Source organism: Anolis sagrei, chromosome 2 (genome assembly GCF_037176765.1).
Source record: "Anolis sagrei isolate rAnoSag1 chromosome 2, rAnoSag1.mat, whole genome shotgun sequence".
Taxonomy (NCBI): Eukaryota; Metazoa; Chordata; class Lepidosauria; order Squamata; family Dactyloidae; genus Anolis; species Anolis sagrei.
Window position 1 is genome coordinate 15,020,607 of NC_090022.1, and position 17,411 is coordinate 15,038,017.

General features: G+C 43.6%; 1 pseudogene; it reads left to right on the forward strand.

The window, feature by feature from the left end:
• Positions 1 to 208: 208 nt before the first annotated feature.
• The window catches only part of LOC132765887 (zinc finger protein 658B-like), a 39,801-nt pseudogene continuing 22,598 nt past the window's right edge, over positions 209 to 17,411 (forward strand).

Here is a 17,411-nt window from a genome sequence, read left to right on the forward strand (position 1 = left end):
AGAGAGATATTGACAACTTTTGTATAAATACAAATGTTGATGGTGAAATTATTGTGTATATTACAATCTATAGCCTCTGAGAATCCAGGTACAGTACTTAGGGCAAGAAATCCCAGGCAATCCTTGCACAATTCCTTGCCAAATCTGTACACTGAAGGGGTTAAATACACAGAGCCGTGGCGGATAGACAGGCCTGTGCATTTGTGATTTCATTGGAGGCCAATTTCCTTCTTTTCTCTGTCCCAGGCTGAAGCCACTGGAGAGCGTGTTGCGGAGGCTGAAAGGAGGGGGTGAGTTACAAATGGTAGCAGGCCCCTTCGCTGCAAAGAAAAAGAAGACAAGTTGAGCATCTCCTATCCGAAATGCTTGGAACCAGAAGTGTTTTGCATTTTAAAACTCTTGCCTAAACATAATGTAGTATCACAAAGTTGAGATCAAAGCTTACACATGAAATTCATTTATACAAATCGCCTGAAGGTTATTCTATGCACCATATTGTAATTATTTGGTGCATGAAAGTCAGGCTGCATTAATGTCGCAGCAAATTGGCTGGGTTTCTTTGTTTAGCAACAAGCCAACCTCCTCCTTCAGCAGAAGCACTCCCCCCTCCGGTTAAGGAGCAGGCAAGCACAACTTGGATCTTTTGTAGTAAACTTTACACAACAGTAGTATAGAGGGAGAAAACGTGGAGGCCGTTACAGACTTTGTATTTCTAGGTACAAAGATGACTGCAGCCAGGAAATCAGGAGACGCTTACTTCTTGGGAGGAGAGAAATGACCAATCTCGACAAAATAGTGAAGAGTAGAGACATCACACTGCCAACAAAGATCCACATAGTTAAAGCAATGGTATTCCCCGTAGTAACCTACGGATGTGAGAGCTGGACCTTAGGGAAGGCTGAGCGAAGGAAGAGAGATCATAGAATCATAGAATCAAAGAGTTGGAAGAGACCTCATCCAGTCCAACCCCCTGCCAAGAAGCAGGAATATCGCATTCAAATCACCCCTGACAGATGGCCATCCAGCCTCTGCTTAAAAGCTTCCAAAGAAGGAGCCTCCACCACACTCCGGGGCAGTGAGTTTCACTGCTGAACGGCTCTCACAGTCAGGAAGTTCTTCCTCATGTTCAGATGGAATCTCCTCTCTTGTAGTTTGAAGCCATTGTTCCTTGTCCTAATTTCCATGGAAGCAGAAAACAAGCTTGCTCCCTCCTCCCTGTGGCTTCCTCTCATATATTTATACATGGCTATCATATCTCCTCTCAGCCTTCTCTTCTTCAGGTTAAACATGCCCAGCTCCTTAAGCCACTTGTTCTCCAGACCCTTGATCATTTTAGTCGCCCTCCTCTGGACACATTCCAGCTTGTCAATATCTCTCTTGAATTGTGGTGCCCAGAATTGGACACAATATTCCAGGTGTGGTCTAACCAAAGCAGAATAGAGTGGTAGCATGACTTCCCTAGATCTAGACACTAGGCTCCTATTGATGCAGGCCAAAATCCCATTGGCTTTTTTTTTTTTGCCACCAAATCACATTTTTGGCTCATGTTTAACTTGTTGTCCTTGAGGACTCCAAGATCTTTTTCACATGTACTGCTCTCGAGCCAGGCATTGTCCCCCATTCTGTATCTTTGCATTTCGTTTTTCCTGCCAAAGTGGAGTATCTTGCATTTGTCCCTGTTGAACTTCATTTTGTTAGTTTTGGCCCCTCTCTCTAATCTGTCAAGACCATTTTGAATTCTGCTCCTGTCCTCTGGGGTATTGGCTCTCCCTCCCAATTTGGTGTTGTCTGCAAACTTGATGCTTTTGAACTGTGGTGTTGGAGGAAAGTTCTGAGAGTGCCTTGGACCGCGAGAAGATCCAACCAGTCCATATTTCAGGAAATAAAGCCGACTGCTCATTGGAGGGAAGGATAGTAGAGGCCAAGATGAAGTACTTTGGCTACATCATGAGAAGAAAGGAAAGCTTAGAGAAGACAATAATGCTGGGGAAAATAGAAGGAAAAAGGAAGAGGGGCCCACCAAGGGCAAGATGGATGGACGGTATAAAGCCTCTATACCCAAGGAACTACTTTTTTCAGGGAGAAGGAACAGGGAATTTTAAGATTAGTGAATCCCACAAGCTACCAACACTTATAAGGAACTCACAGGAGGGAGACTGATAAATCAGGGGAGGATATAACTGTGTGTGTGTGTGTGTATATATATATATATATATGATGTCTGATGTCTGAACTGACAGGTTTTGTAACTGTTTCTTCAATTGGAGTATGCTGCCACCTTTTCTAATATTCAGGCTGAGAGGATACTTAGTAACCCTCTTAGAATCATAGAATCAAAGAGTTGGAAGAGACCTCATGGGCCATCCAGTCCAACCCCTTGCCAAGAAGTAGGAATATTGCATTCAAATCACCCCTGACAGATGGCCATCCAGCCCGTTTAAATGCTTCCAAAGAAGGAGCCTCCACCACACTCTGGGGCAGAGAGTTCCACTGCTGAACGGCTCTCACAGTCAGAAAGTTCTTCCTCATGTTCAGATGGAATCTCCTCTCTTGTAGTTTGAAGCCATTGTTCCGCGTCCTAGTCTCCAAGGAAGCAGAAAACAAGCTTGCTCCCTCCTCCCTGTGGCTTCCTCTCACATATTGATACATGGCTATCATATCTCCTCTCAGCCTTCTCTTCTTCAGGCTAAACATGCCCAGCTCCTTAAGCCGCTCCTCATAGGGCTTGTTCTCCAGACCCTTGATCATTTTAGTCGCCCTCCTCTGGACACATTCCAGCTTGTCAATATCTCTCTTGAATTGTGGTGACCAGAATTGGACACAATATTCCAGGTGTGGTTGATCTTCTGTGTTACTATGGGGTTTATTTTCCTCAGAGGGTTTAAATATCAATGACATTCACACAAAGGCTGTGGTAGAGAGTTGACTATAACAAAATGTTTATTTAACAGGTTTAAATTCCTCTGGTACAAATGTGTAAGGGTTTCAAAAGTAGTTCAGTGCTTGAATTACAGGTTCCAGTCAAAACCTTTAAACTGGGAAACTCTTATTATTCCACTAAACAGATTCTCCAATACAAACAGCCCAATTCTCCAGGGTCTGTTTACACAAAAAGTTCTTCCTTGGAGCAACTATTAAGAATTACCTCTCTAATTACCTCTCGACAAAGTTTGCCCCAGGCACAGTCAGGCCACTGTATGCTAATCAAGGTGGTCAGTTGAAACATTCACACCTAGCTACAGCAGAGAAGAGTTCTTTGTCTCACCCTGGTCTTTCCACAGATATATAAACCCTTTTTCCTAGTTGCAACAGACCTCACTACCTCTGAGATGCTTGCCATAGATGCAGGCAAAACATCAGGAGAGAATGCCTCTAGACCATGGCCATATAGCCCGAAAAACCTACAACAACCTATTAAGAATTTATCACAAGCTAAACTTCCTTCTTTTTCCCTTTTCAATTCCTAACTGTTATCCCCAAACTCCAACTGTCAAAACCCAACTGCCAAAACTCCAGCCTCAGAATTCAAAAAGGTGCCTTTTTTCTTTATCTGAATATTAGGCTCCGCCCCCTATTCTAACCAATCCTGGCCATCTACCCTTTTCTTTCTTAACAAGGACACGCCCCCTCTAAGAAAACCTAACCTAACCCTGTTTCCCTAATCTAAAATGGCTTCACTAGGCCCATATCCTAACTGTTAAAGGTAAGGGTTCACCACAAATGGCATCCTTGAAGTGACTGGATTGACCTTGAAGGAGCTGGGGGTGATGACGGCCGACAGGGAGCTCTGGTGTGGGCTGGTCCATGAGGTCACGAAGAGTCGGAAACAACTGAATGAATGAACAACAACAACAACAACAACAATGTATTTACAAAGGCTCTAGCAGATGTTCTTGACTCTCTTCAGCCCTTGTTTCCAACACTTTACACTCCCAGACAGTTCATACCTTTTCCAAAGTACAGTAGAGTCTCGCTTATCCAACATAAACGGGAGGGTGGAACATTGGATAAGCGAAAATGTTGGATAATAAGGAGGGATTAAGAAAAAGCCTATGAAATGTCAAATTATGTTATGATTTTACAAACTAAGCACCAAAACATCATGTTTTACGACAGGTCGACAGAAAAAGCAATACATGGTAATATTTATTTATCATGTCAGGAACAAACCAAACAGTTGTAAACTTTGCAAATCATTGCAAAGTTTACATCCTTAATCTATTGGACATACATAAGTATTCTTCTGTGTTGGAAGTAGGTTTATTTATTTATTTATCATGTCAGGAGCAGACCAAACCGTTGCATTGCATTTTTTAACTAACAAACAAACAACCAAACAAACCACAAAGTTTGCAAGCTTGGTAGTTGATTAAATGTCCTTTGACCAGTATCTGGCCACTTGGAGTGCCTCTGGTGTTGCTGCAAGAGGGTCCTCCATTGTGCATGTAGCAAGGCTCAGGTTGCATTGCAGCAGGTGGTCTGTGGTTTGCTCTTCTCCACACTCACATGTTGTGGATTCCACTTTGTAGCCCCATTTCATGAGGTTGGCTCTGCATCTCGTGGTGCTAGAGCGCAGTCTGTTCAGCACCTTCCAAGTCGCCCAGTTTTCTGTGTGCCCAGGGGGGAGTCTCTCATTTGGTATCAGCCATTGATTGAGGTTCTGGGTTTGAGCCTGCTACTTTTCGACTCTCGCTTGCTGAGGTGTTCCAGCGAGTGTCTCTGTAGATCTTAGAAAACTATTTCTTGATTTAAGTCGTCGGCGTGCTGGCTGATATCCAAACAGGGGATGAGCTGGAGATGTCTCTGCCTTGGTCCTTTCACAACATGAAGAACTGTATTAAGGAGCCGCAGCATTAGGAAGGTGGAGAATCATTGCGTTAAACAGAAACTATGTGTTCCACATTGGGCATGCATACTCAGCAGCAGAGTAGCATAGCGCAAGGGCAGATGTCTTCACTGTATCTGGTTGTGATCCCCAGGTTCTGCCAGTCAGCTTTCGTATGATATTGTTTCTAGCGCCCACTTTTTGCTTGATGTTCAGACAGTGCTTCTTGTAGGTCAGAGCACAGTCCAGAGTGACTCCCAGGTATTTGGGTGTGCAAGAATCACATTCTGACACAAAAACATGTTTTTTTCCTCTCTTTCGGCCCAGGTACTACAGTCACAAACAAAAATGGAGAAGTCATACCCAAAGGTAACTGAACCCCAGGGGAGACTGGAGAATGGAGAAAGAGAAGCTGACATTGTCCAGGCTGGGCCCATGAAGAACTTCCTGAAAAGAGATGTCCCACTACAGGTCAAGAAGGAGACAGTGGAGCAGCGCTGGGAAACCCAACTGCAGGAGTTTCTGAAGACCATGGATCCCCCTCATTCAGGAGGGAGGCCACCGCAATTCCTTGAGCCCATGTATGAAGAGGACACAAAGGAATCCCAAGCCTCTATCAAGGAAATAACCAACCAGTGGCCTACAAGAGAGTGGGCACCTAGGCCCCCCTCATGGGCTTCGGAAGATCTTCTCAGGGGAGCCAGTCAACCCAAAGGAGGCCTGGATTCTTCCATGAATATGGAGAAGCTCCCAAGTGAGGATGATGTTAGTTCAGAGGTTCGACGCCAACGCTTTCGGCTCTTCTGCTATGAGGCAGCCAAGGGACCCCGCGAGGTGTGCAAGCAGCTCTGGAAACTTTGTCACCAGTGGCTGAAGCCTGAGAGCTGCTCCACGGACCAGTTCTTGGATGTCTTGATCCTGGAGCAATTTCTGTCCATGCTGCCCTCGGAAATGCAGAGCTGGGTTATGGAGGGGAGTCCTGAGAACTGCAGTCAGGCGGTGGACATGGCTGAGGACTTCCTCCAGAGGCTGAAGGAGCCAGAAAAATGGGCAAAAGAGGTGAGCATTTGTGGTAATGGCAGGCATGAAAGGGATCCAAGAATATGTCAGGCCTTGTGCCCCACTGTATATACATCAACACATGTGACCACTTCTATGGCCCATCGACCTATAAACGAATCATTGCAAAGTTTACATCCTTAATCTATTGTACATAAGTATTCTTCTGTGCTGGAAGTAGGTTTATTTATTTATTTATCATGTCAGGAGCAGACCAAACAGTTGCATTGCATTTTTTAACAAACAAACAAACAAACAAACAAAACACAAAGTTTGCAAGTTTGGAAGTTGATTAAATGTCCTTGGACCAGTAGCTGGCCACTTGGAGTGCCTCTGGTGTTGCTGCAAGAAGGTCCTCCATTGTGCATGTGGCAGCGCTCAGGTTGCATCGCAGCAGGTGGTCTATAGTTTGCTCTTTTCCACACTCACATGTGGATTCCACTTTGTAGCCCCATTTCTTAAGGTTGGCTCTGCATCTTGTGGTACCAGAGCACAGTCTCTTCAGCGCCTTCCAAGTCGCCCAGTCTTCTGTGTGCCCAGGAGGGAGTCTCTCATTTGGTATCAGCCATTGATTGAGGTTCTGGGTTTGAGCCTGCCACTTTTGGACTCTCACTTGCTGAGGTGTTCCAGCGAGTGTCTCTAGATCTTAGAAAACTATTTCTTGATTTAAGTCGTTGACATGCTGGCTGATATCCAAACAAGGGATGAGCTGGAGATGTCACTGCCTTGGTCCTTTCACTATTGGCTGCTACTTCCCGGCGGATGTCAGATGGTGCAATATCGGCTGGACAGTGTAATTTCTCCAGTGGTGTAGGGCGCAGACACCCCGTGGTAATGCGGCATGTCTCATTACGAGCCACATCTACTGTTTTAGTGTGGTGAGATGTGTTCCACACTGGGCATGCATATTCAGCAGCAGAGTAGCATAGCGCAAGGGCAGATGTCTTCACTGTATCTGCTTGTGATCCCCAGGTTGTGCCAGTCAGCTTTCGTATGATATTATTTCTAGTACCCACTTTTTGCTTGATATTCAGGCAGTGCTTCTTGTAGGTCAGGGCACGGTCCAGAGTGACTCCCAGGTATTTGTAATGCTCCAGTAGGATTCCTCCCAGGTAATCATCAGAGCTCGAGATGCTTCTCTGTTCTTAAGGTGAAAAGCACATGTCTGTGTTTTAGATGGGTTGGGGATCAGCTGGTTTCCCCTGTAATAGGCAGTAAGAGCACCTAGAGCGTCGGAGAGTTTCTGTTCAACCATCTCAAAGCTCCCTGCTTGAGTGGTAATGGCACGGTCATCAGCATAGATGAAACTCTCTGTCCCTTCTGGCAGTGGCTGGTCATTTGTGTAAATGTTGAACATGGATGGAGCAAGCACGCTCCCCTGAGGCAGGCTGTTCTTCTGTTTCCGCCACCTGCTTCTCTGGCCCTGGAACTCAACAAAAAAGCTCCTGTTTTGTAGCAGGTTTCCTATGAGGCAAGTGAGGTGGTAGTCTTTTGTGATATTATACATTTTTCTCTGGAGGAGGCGGTGGTTTACGGTATCATAAGCCGCTGACAGGTCTATGAAGATAGCTCCTGTGATCTGCTGCCTTTCAAAGCCATCTTCTATATGTTGGAAGTAGGTGTGAATGTTTCAATTGGGTACCTTGATTAGTATTTGATGGCCTGACAGTTTTTAGTTGTGCCCTGTTACTACCTGGGGGAATTCTTTGTTGAGGGGTGATTAGCTGTTCCTGATTGTTTCTTCTCTGGAGTTCCCCTGTGTTAAATTTTGTTTTTTTATTTACTGTTATAATTTTAGAGTTTTTTAATACTGGTAGCCAGATTTTGTTCATTTTCATGGGCCCATGAAGAACTTCCTGAAAAGAGATGTCCCACTACAGGTCAAGAAGGAGACAGAGGAGCAGCGCTGGGAAACCCAATTGCAGGAGTTCCTGAAGACCATGGATTCCCCTCATTCAGGAGGGAGGCCACCGCAATTCCTTGAGGACACAAAGGAATCTCAAACCTCCATCAAGGAAATAACCAACCAGTGGCCTAGTAGAGAGTGGGCACCTAGGCCACCCTCGTGGGCTTCAAAAGATCTTCTCAAGGGAGTCAGTCAACCCAACAGAGGTCTGGATTCTTCCATTAATATGGAGAAGCTCCTGAATGAGGATGCTGTTAGTTCAGATGTTCGCCACCAACGCTTTCGGCTCTTCTGCTATGAGGCAGCCAAGGGGCCTCGTGAGGTGTGCAAGCAGCTCTGGAAACTTTGTCACCAGTGGCTGAGGCCCGAGAGATGCTCCAAGGACCAGATCCTAGAAGTCTTGATCCTTGAGCAGTTCCTGACCATTCTGCCTTCAGAAATGCAGGCCTGGGTTATGGAGCAGATTCCTGAGAACTGCAGTCAGGCGGTGGACATGGCTGAGGAGTTCCTCCAGAGAGTGAAGGAGCCAGAAAGATGGGCAAAAGAGGTAAGCATTTGTGGAAATGGCAGGCATTAAAGGGATCCAAGAACATGTCAGGCCTTGTGCCCCCCCCCCCCTGTATATACCTCAGTGGAGCGCATGTGATCACTTTTATGACCCCTGAAGCCTTACATCAACCTAGAAACTAATTCCTGCAGTTTCTTTCCATCCTTAATCTATTGTACACTGTTGATACCATTAACTCCTGCTCAATCCTTTAAGCAAATATTTCAATGTAATTTTGGGGCAACGTTCATCATTTACAGTGAAGTTTGGGAATGCTTAGGAGCTTCACAGAAGCTCCAGAGCATTCTCTAGTTTTTCCTAATGTGTGCTGTAACCAGAATAACCAATTGCACCCTGTGCTTGGGGTGAGAAGACAGCCTGCATTGTGTGGATGTCCAGTAGTGACTTCTTGCGCACGTCAGAGCTTGGGGCCCATGTAGAATGGTACCTAGTTTCCAGAGGAATTATTTGTTGGAAATAGCAACCTCCCAAGCCTTTCACTGTTTATATATAGAATACAGAGAAAGCTACATCCTATCTATGACTGCACTTCAATAAGAAATGTGCCTGTATGGTGAATTAATATAAGATGTTTATAAGTAAACAAGATATGTTACTTTTCAAAGAAGACTTTTTTTAAATCTTTGAGTGCATATTTTAACTAAGAGGTTTCAAGGGATAGTATATCTTTTGGGCAACTGCAACTTCAAAGAAACAACCAAATGTATTTTTGTAGTGGCATGTCTTTATCCTTGGCAGTTTAAAGACATAGTTCTTCAATTTAACAACTGAGTTACCTGTGTGCCATTACATGAATGCTTATAAATATCACTTGTTCAAAGGGTTGACTTCTCACAAGATCATGCTTTTTTTTTTACTAGTGCTTTTCAAAAGGTGGTCTCTATGTTCATGGAGATTCACATTTGCCAAACAGATGTAACATTATGTTTACCTTTTCAATAAGGTAATGGTACAGTTATTTCCAATAAGTTATGGAATTTCCAATATTATTTTCAGTGCACGCAAACTTTTTCTGAACAAAGATAAAAATCTCATGTGTATTTCTTAATCAACACTTTGAGATATTCATATGTAAAGAATGTACTCAAGTATAATGCAGCTTTGAATATAACACACACCTCAATTTTGAAGGTGCACATTACAAAAATGGTTTTTTGCTCAAATGTAAAGTACTCCACAGTGCAGGCATAGCGAATCAAGAGGCAGGCAGCCGCAGCAGTGAGACCATTTGGAAAGCTATGTCCTTTCATCAGGCCATAGCTAGCAAACTGGCCAATCTTCCTTGATTCCCAACTAGCTCATTCATGAGACCTTCAGAACCAAGAGGGAGGTTGGGAAATGCATGGGATGAAGCCAGGGGATATGGGCGGGTGGGAGGCAGGATACATGACCAAGGGGCAGAAATGACTGGATCGCTGCTCCTCCTCCTCCTCCTCCTTCTCCTCTGGGTGCCACGGATGCCACCATTATCAGGAACAGACTCTTCATGCCTCCCTAACTTCCAAGGTTCTGGGTTGTTCTGGGCCTTTTCACACAGGTGGTCTATAGGCCTGGGCAATGCATGGTTCTAAAGTACTTACAAAACTAAAGTTCTGGTGGTGAAAATTTCAGAACTCTAACAAAACTTTCAAATTTTAATTATTATTTCATTATTGGCGATTTTTATGAGAGAACCAATTAGGAACTGCCATTTATAATGAAATTTTGAGAGTTTTGTTACAGTTTTGAAATTTTCACCACCAGAACTTTAGTTTTGTAAGTACTTTAGAACCATTTAGAACCATGCATTGCCCAGGCCTAGTGGTTTATGTGCACAATTCTAATTCACCATCGAATCTAATGCTCACCCACTTTTGGCAATGTAATTTAGCCAAAAAGGGTGAGCATTAGACTCGAATAAATATGGTATTTTTCTCCCAAGGTGAGGGAATGTATTACAACAGTAATTCTTCCTTGCATGTGAGGACGAACCATTGGGGAATTTACCTCCCTACAAAAGATTTTTATCAGAATGTAATTAAACTTGCCATAGTATTAAAAACATGTTATACTGTATTATCTTTTTTTTAAAAAATAAAACAGCGACAAATGGTTTGTTCTTGTTACAAACCTTGAAGTTATTTATTTATTTATTTACTTTACTTGTATACCGCTCTTCTCAGCCATCAGGCGACTCAGAGCGGTTAACAACTAAGTATTTCTAACTTATGGTGACCCTAAAGCAACATTTCTCAACCTAGGGGTCAGGACTTCTGGGGAGAGGGGTCGCCAAACACCATCGAAAAAATCACAGTATTTTCTGTTGGTCATGGGGGTTCTGTGTGAGAAGTTTGGCCCAATTCTATCATGGGTGGGGTTCAGAATGCTCTTTGATTCTAGGTGAACGGGAAATCCCAGCAACTACAACTCCCAAACGCTGAGGTCTATTTTCTCCAAACTCCGCCAGAGTTCCCATTTGGGCATATTCTGTATTTGTGCCAAGTTTGGTCCAAGGTCCATCATTGTTTGAGTCCACAGTGCTCTCTGGACATAGGTGAACTACAACTCCAAAACTCAAGGCCAATGCCCACCAAATCTTTCAAGCAATTTCTGTTGGTCATGGAAGTTCCGTCTGGTTCATTTCCATTGTTGGTGAAGTTCAGAATGCTCTTTGATTGTAAGTGAACTATAAATCCCAGAAACGACAACTCCCAAATGACAAAATCAATCCTTCCCTCAACCCCACCGGTATTCAAATTTGGGCTTATCGGATATATGTGCCAACTATGGTCCAGTAAATGAAATTCCATCCTGCGTATCAGATATTTACATTACGATTCCTAGCAGTAGCAAAATTACAGTTGTGAAGTAGCACCAAAATTATTTTATGGTGGGGGTCACCACAACATGAGGAACTGTATTAAGGGGTTGTGGCATTAGGAAGGTTGAAAAACACTGCCCTAAAATAAACTTACGGTTTTCCTAAGGTATTCTTAGCAAGATTTGCTCAGAGGGGAGTTGCTTATTTCCTCGATGCTTCTCACTCAGATCTCACTCTGATAACATTCTTCTGTAATGCATAGCTGCTCTTTTTCCTTTTAATTTCTTTTCGCAGGAGCCAGAGATGGTGCTAGAGTCTTTTGTCAGCATCACAAAGTCAGAACAGGAGCCACTTGATCCCATTCAGACCCAGCTCCCTGTGGAAGCAAAGCAAGAGGGTGATGATGAGTCCAATTTCTTGGGTAAGTACTTACCCATCCTTAAAAAAAAAATCTGACAGGTGTCTTCTCTCTCAGCTGCTTTATTATTTATTTAGAACATTTGTATCCCGTCCTCCGAAGAGGGACTCCAACAATATGAAAACACCAATAAAATACACAATTATATAAAAGGATGATAAATATACATTTAAAAACAGTTCGGCCAGATTTAAAACGTCCTCCAAATCAGTCCAAAAGATGCGGTCCATACAATTTCATGCTTTATGATGCATGCCATGTATGTACCCACTATTTTTTATATAAAAATAGAAGCAAAAGCTGCACTTGCAAATTTTCAACTATAGAAGGCCACATTAACCATCTAGAGCAATGGTTCCCAACCTTCTAAATGCCGCGACCGCTTAATACAGTTCCTCATGTTATGATAACCCCCAACCATAACATTATTTTCGTTGCTACTTCACAACTGTAATTTCGCTACTGTTATGAATCGTAATGCAAATATCTGATATGCAGGATGTATATTCCTTTACTGGACCACATTTGGCACAAATACCCAATACTCTCAAATTTGAATACTGGTGGGGTCAGGGGGGGGGGTTGATTTTGATTTTTTCATTTGGGAATTGTAGTTGCTGGGATTTATAGTCAACCTACAATCAAAGAGCATTGTGAACTCCACCAACAATGGAATTGAACCAAATTTGGCACACAGAACTCCCATGACCAAAAGAAAGTACTGGAAGGGTTTGGTGGGCGCTGACCTTGAGTTTTGGAGCTGTAGTTCACCTACATCCAGAAAGCACTGTGGACTCAAACAATGATGGATCTGGACCAAACTTGGCATGAATACTCAATATGCCCAAATGTGAACACTAGTGGGGTTTGGGAAAAATAGACCTTGACATTTAGGAGTTGTAGTTGCTGTGATTTATAGTTTACCTACAATCAAGGGCATTGGGTGAAAAAATGGCGGCGTAGCCGGAGCCACATCTTTTTCACTCACTAATCATCGAGCAGCACAATTAGAGAGGAATACTGACAACAGACTCATAAGTCACTGCCAAATCACTGTTATCTTGGAGGGAGTTTTGGACCTACAATCAAAGAGCATTTTGAACCCCATCGACCATAGAATTGGGCCAAACTTCCCATACAGAACCCCCATGACCAACAGAAAATACTGTGTTTTCCGATAGTCTTTGGTGACCCTTCTGACACCCCCTCGCAACCCCCCCAGGGATCCTGATCCCCAGGTTGAGAAACACTGATTTAGAGGACCTTAGAGCACTGCTTCTTAAAGTGTTGGTCCTGGCCCCCAAAGGGGTCCCCTTAACTCAATATAGGGGTCACAAAAAAATTAGCAACAGTAAAAAAATTAGCAACAGTAAAACAGTAAATGGACCGCCATCCATTTACACAAATCTGTTCGTAACAACATGCAGTGTTTACAGTGGACTCTGCAGAAAATGCTTCACCTGTACATCATAAAAAGGGAAAATCAGTATGTTTAGCAAGACTTGCAAGTGCTGATTTATTATCAGTAACTGTTTGGTTTTTTTAAATATCTATTTTATATATCTATATACCTGAGGTCATGTAAAAATTTATCATGTGGGAAGGGATTTCCCCCCCCCCCCCGCTCTAAAAATGCAGGAGAGAATAATAAATAAATAAATAATAAAACTTTATTTATACCCCACCACTTTCTCCCCAAGGGACTCGGAGCGGCTTACATGAGGCCAAGCCCCACATTGATAAAACAACAAACAATAAGAAAAACAACAAGCAATAAGCAAAATAAACAATACAATTAGTATAACTCAGACATGGACAATAACACAGAAGAATTTAAAAACCTATGGCTGAGAATGTGACAGAAAATTTTGCCATGCTAACTAGAAGGTATTTGAGGAGGAACTCTTTTTTGATTTCTCCGTCAATTCGTTTTAAGCCTAGGAAGGAAAAAAACAAAACAATTGTAACCCTTAGATTGCACTTCGTCCACCCCTGAGATATAAGATATAAGTTTATTATGTCACCGGAGCTGACAAAGAAGAGTAAATATCTTGCCAACTACAGATCCCAAAATCCTATCGTATGGAGCCATGGCAATTAAAGCGGTATCAGACTGCTATAATTCTGCAGTATAGATCAAGCATTAGGGGACATCTACACTGCAGAATTAATGCAGTTGACTTATTACTATTTGCTGGGCCTCCTGAATTTATTTTATATACTTGCTGTACCGACATTGTATAACTAATGCAATTTGATACACTGTAACTGCCATTGTTACATTGGCCCAGGCAACCTCCGGCCTTTGAGCTGCTGACTGCTGTGGCTTCTGTTGTTGAGGAAGTGACAACTTCTGCTGCTCATGGCAGCTAGACTGCAACCTGAGTGGCTTCCCCAGCTAGGAAGCCTCCCTGGGCGGCCGAAGTGGAGGCAGTGCCATTCTGCCACCATAGCCACTTCCTCCTTCCTGCTCCCACAACCAACCCTGACTTGTGTCCGACCCCCATTCTGCCAGGAAGGAAGACACAAGGGAGCACTGAAGGCCTTGGATGGTGCCTTCCTTGGAGCCCCTTCCCAGAGATGGAGGGGGGAGGGAGGTTGGGAGAGAGGATGGATGAATGGACGGACGGGCAGATAGGCGGGAGGGGGGCCTTCCTCACCCATCGACCTCTTCCCAACAAGTAGGAGGAGGAGGAAGAAAGTGAGGAGGACTCAGTGTGGTGCCCAGCTTCCTTCATGGTGCAAAGGAGATTGCTGGCCCTTTTGGTAGGACACGTGACAATCTTCAGTAGGTCCTTGGTAGTTTTTTGGGGGGTTTTTTGGTCATGTCAGGAGCGACTTGGGAAACTACAAGTCGCTTCTGGTGTGAGAGAATTGGCCGTCTGCAAGGACGTTGCCCAGGGGACACCCGGATGATTTTCAATGTTTTTATCATCCTTGTGGGAGGCTTCTCTCATGTCCCCGCATGAGGAGCTGGAGCTGATAGAGGGAGCTCATCTGCCTGTCCCCGGATTCGAACCTGTGACCTATCGGTCTTCAGTCCTGCCAGCACAGGGGTTTAACCCACTGTGCCACCGGGGGCTCCACCGTCCTTGGTAGTGATTCACACAGACTTTGCCAAACAAAAAGTCAGAAAGAGTATAGTAGAATGCAAAGATTACTAATGAACTACTTACGATCTTTTCGGGATTTCCAGGGGAGCCCAGTTTTGTTCTGTCTGGTTTTCGGAGGGGGGGGTCAAGTTCGGTTTCGTTAGTTCTGTTGTAAATACGAATTTTGTCGGAATTAATACGACTTACGAATTTTTGCACAGCTCTAGTAGCCAGTACAGAATATTAGAGTGGTCTTTGAACAGTGAAATTGAACAATGCAGCTAAATCAGTCTTGCACACCTGTTTTTTCCAGAAGTATGACACTCATATTTTATTTTCCAGACAATGGGCAAGTACAGGAAAGTGAAGAGGAGTCTTCTCATCTACAGAAACATGACCAAGTGCCTATCTGTGGAATATCCTTGCAGAGCCTTGAGACAGATTTGATGCATGGAAATCCTCCAGTACCAGAAGCTTGCTCGGGAAACCATCCTGTGGAAGAGAACAAGCATGAGGAAGACCCCAGTTTGCAAAGCAATAGCTTTTCAGAGGAAATAAATCACTTCAAGATCAAGAAGGAACAAACTGACAACAAGAATGTCAAAGACCTGAACAGCCAGGTTGAGGAAGGGGCTGAAAAACCACATAAGTGTTTTTACTGTGGGAAGACTTCCAATTGTAAGGCAGACCTTGTGGTCCACGAGAGAATCCACACTGGAGAGAAGCCGTACACATGCTTGGACTGCGGCAAGTGTTTCAACCGGAAGTCAACACTTGTGAGGCACCAAAGGATGCACACCGGTGAAAAGCCGTATGAGTGTGCCGTATGTGGGTGGCGTTTCAGCGCCCGGTGCAACCTAATCAATCACGAGAGGATCCACACAGGAGAAAAGCCATACAGCTGCTCCAACTGTGGGCAGAGCTTCAGTCGGCGGATGCAGTTTGTCGTACACAAGAGAACCCATACAGGAGAGACGCCGTATAGGTGCATCCAGTGTGGAAAATGCTTCACTCGGCGCTCTTCCCTCTTGACACACGAGAGAAACCACACAGGCAAGAAGACAAATATTGTAGCATCGCAAGCACCGGATTAGCTTTCTGAGTGCTCAGAGGATGAGGATAATAGGCTGCAACCTGTAATTTCCGAGGAGTCTGCGGAAGATAGTAGGGGCCTGGAAAGAGATGTTTTGGAATCTCCAGGCCGTTCCCAAGCAACGGGAAAAAGTGATATCAGTTCCCATGAGACTAGGCCAGAGTGGGCTTTGGAGGAGAATGTGGGAGATGAAGGTTTTTCCAAGTCAAGTCGCTTGGAGATTAGGAGACAGAATGTAAAGCAAAGACAAGATAATGAGAGAGAAAGCAGGTGTGCACAAAGTGATGTCATGGGAGGGATAGAGGCCTTTTAAGTGGTTTCAGGGCTTTAGTGGGAACAATGTTGTAAAAGGGGGAAAACAGCTCCTGATTTCTAGTCTGAAGTTCCTGGTTCCTGTACTTCAAGATTTTTTGTTTGATTACTGTTTAAGACTTCGTGATTTTAAAGGTTTTGACTCTTGCATTGCTGTTTTTGTGTTTATGGAAATAACTTTTGAACAAGTCTCTGATAATTGCTTTTTGATGCCTTGGTTCAAAAGCTGAGGAACTCTTGATCTCAGGAATTACTTTTTGTACTTTTGCTGATTCTTTTTTGACTGGCTTTTTCCTTTTATACTTATTCATTAATAAACTTTTACTTATTGGATTATCTGAGTGTTGTGTGGTGTTGGATGAAAAAGTGTTCCAGGGCTACAATGCAACACCAAACACGTATACTGTATATACTTGAGTATAACCCTAGTTTTTCAGCCCATTTTTTAGGCTGAAAAATCCTCTCAGCTTATACTCAAGGTTATTTATTATTTTACTCTGTTATTAATATTACTTTACTAGCTGTACCCGCCACGCATTGCTGTGGCCAACCTTCCCTCCCTCTTTCTCTCCTTCCTTCCCTCTTTCCTTCCTTTCCTCTTTTTCTTTCCCTATCTCTCTTCTTTCTTCCATCTCTACCTGTTTCTTTCCTCCCTTTCTTTGCTCTTTGGTTACATCCTTCCTTCCTTATCTTTCGTTCCTTCTCTCCTTCCTTCCTTCTCTTTTTCCTTTCACTTTTTGACTTCCTTCTCTCTTTCCTTGCTTCTCTATCTTTCTTTCTTTCCTTCTTTCCCTCCCTGCTTCTCTTCTTCCTTCCTTCCCTCTTTCCCTCCTTCTCTCGTTACTTCTTGCACATGCACACATTCATACACCCCCCCTATATGCACAAACACACACAAATATGCACATATACACACATACATTTACATACACACATATATACATATACATATACACATGCACATATACATGCGCACACACATATTTACATATACATATGTACATGTACACATACATACATATATACATACAAATATGCATATAGACAAGCACGCACATATACACAATATGCATGTACATATATAAACACACAAATACACACATACATGTACACATATACACACACTCACCGCAAACACACATATATAGATAAATATATACACACACATACACACATATATACACACACAAAACACATATACTGGGCCACAGCAACGCGTGACAAGGGCAGCTAGTAATAATACTTTATTTATACCCTGCCACCACGGAGAAGGCCCTCTCCCTCGTCCCCACAAGTCGCACTTGCGATGGGGACGGGAGGGAGAGAAAGGCCTCTCCG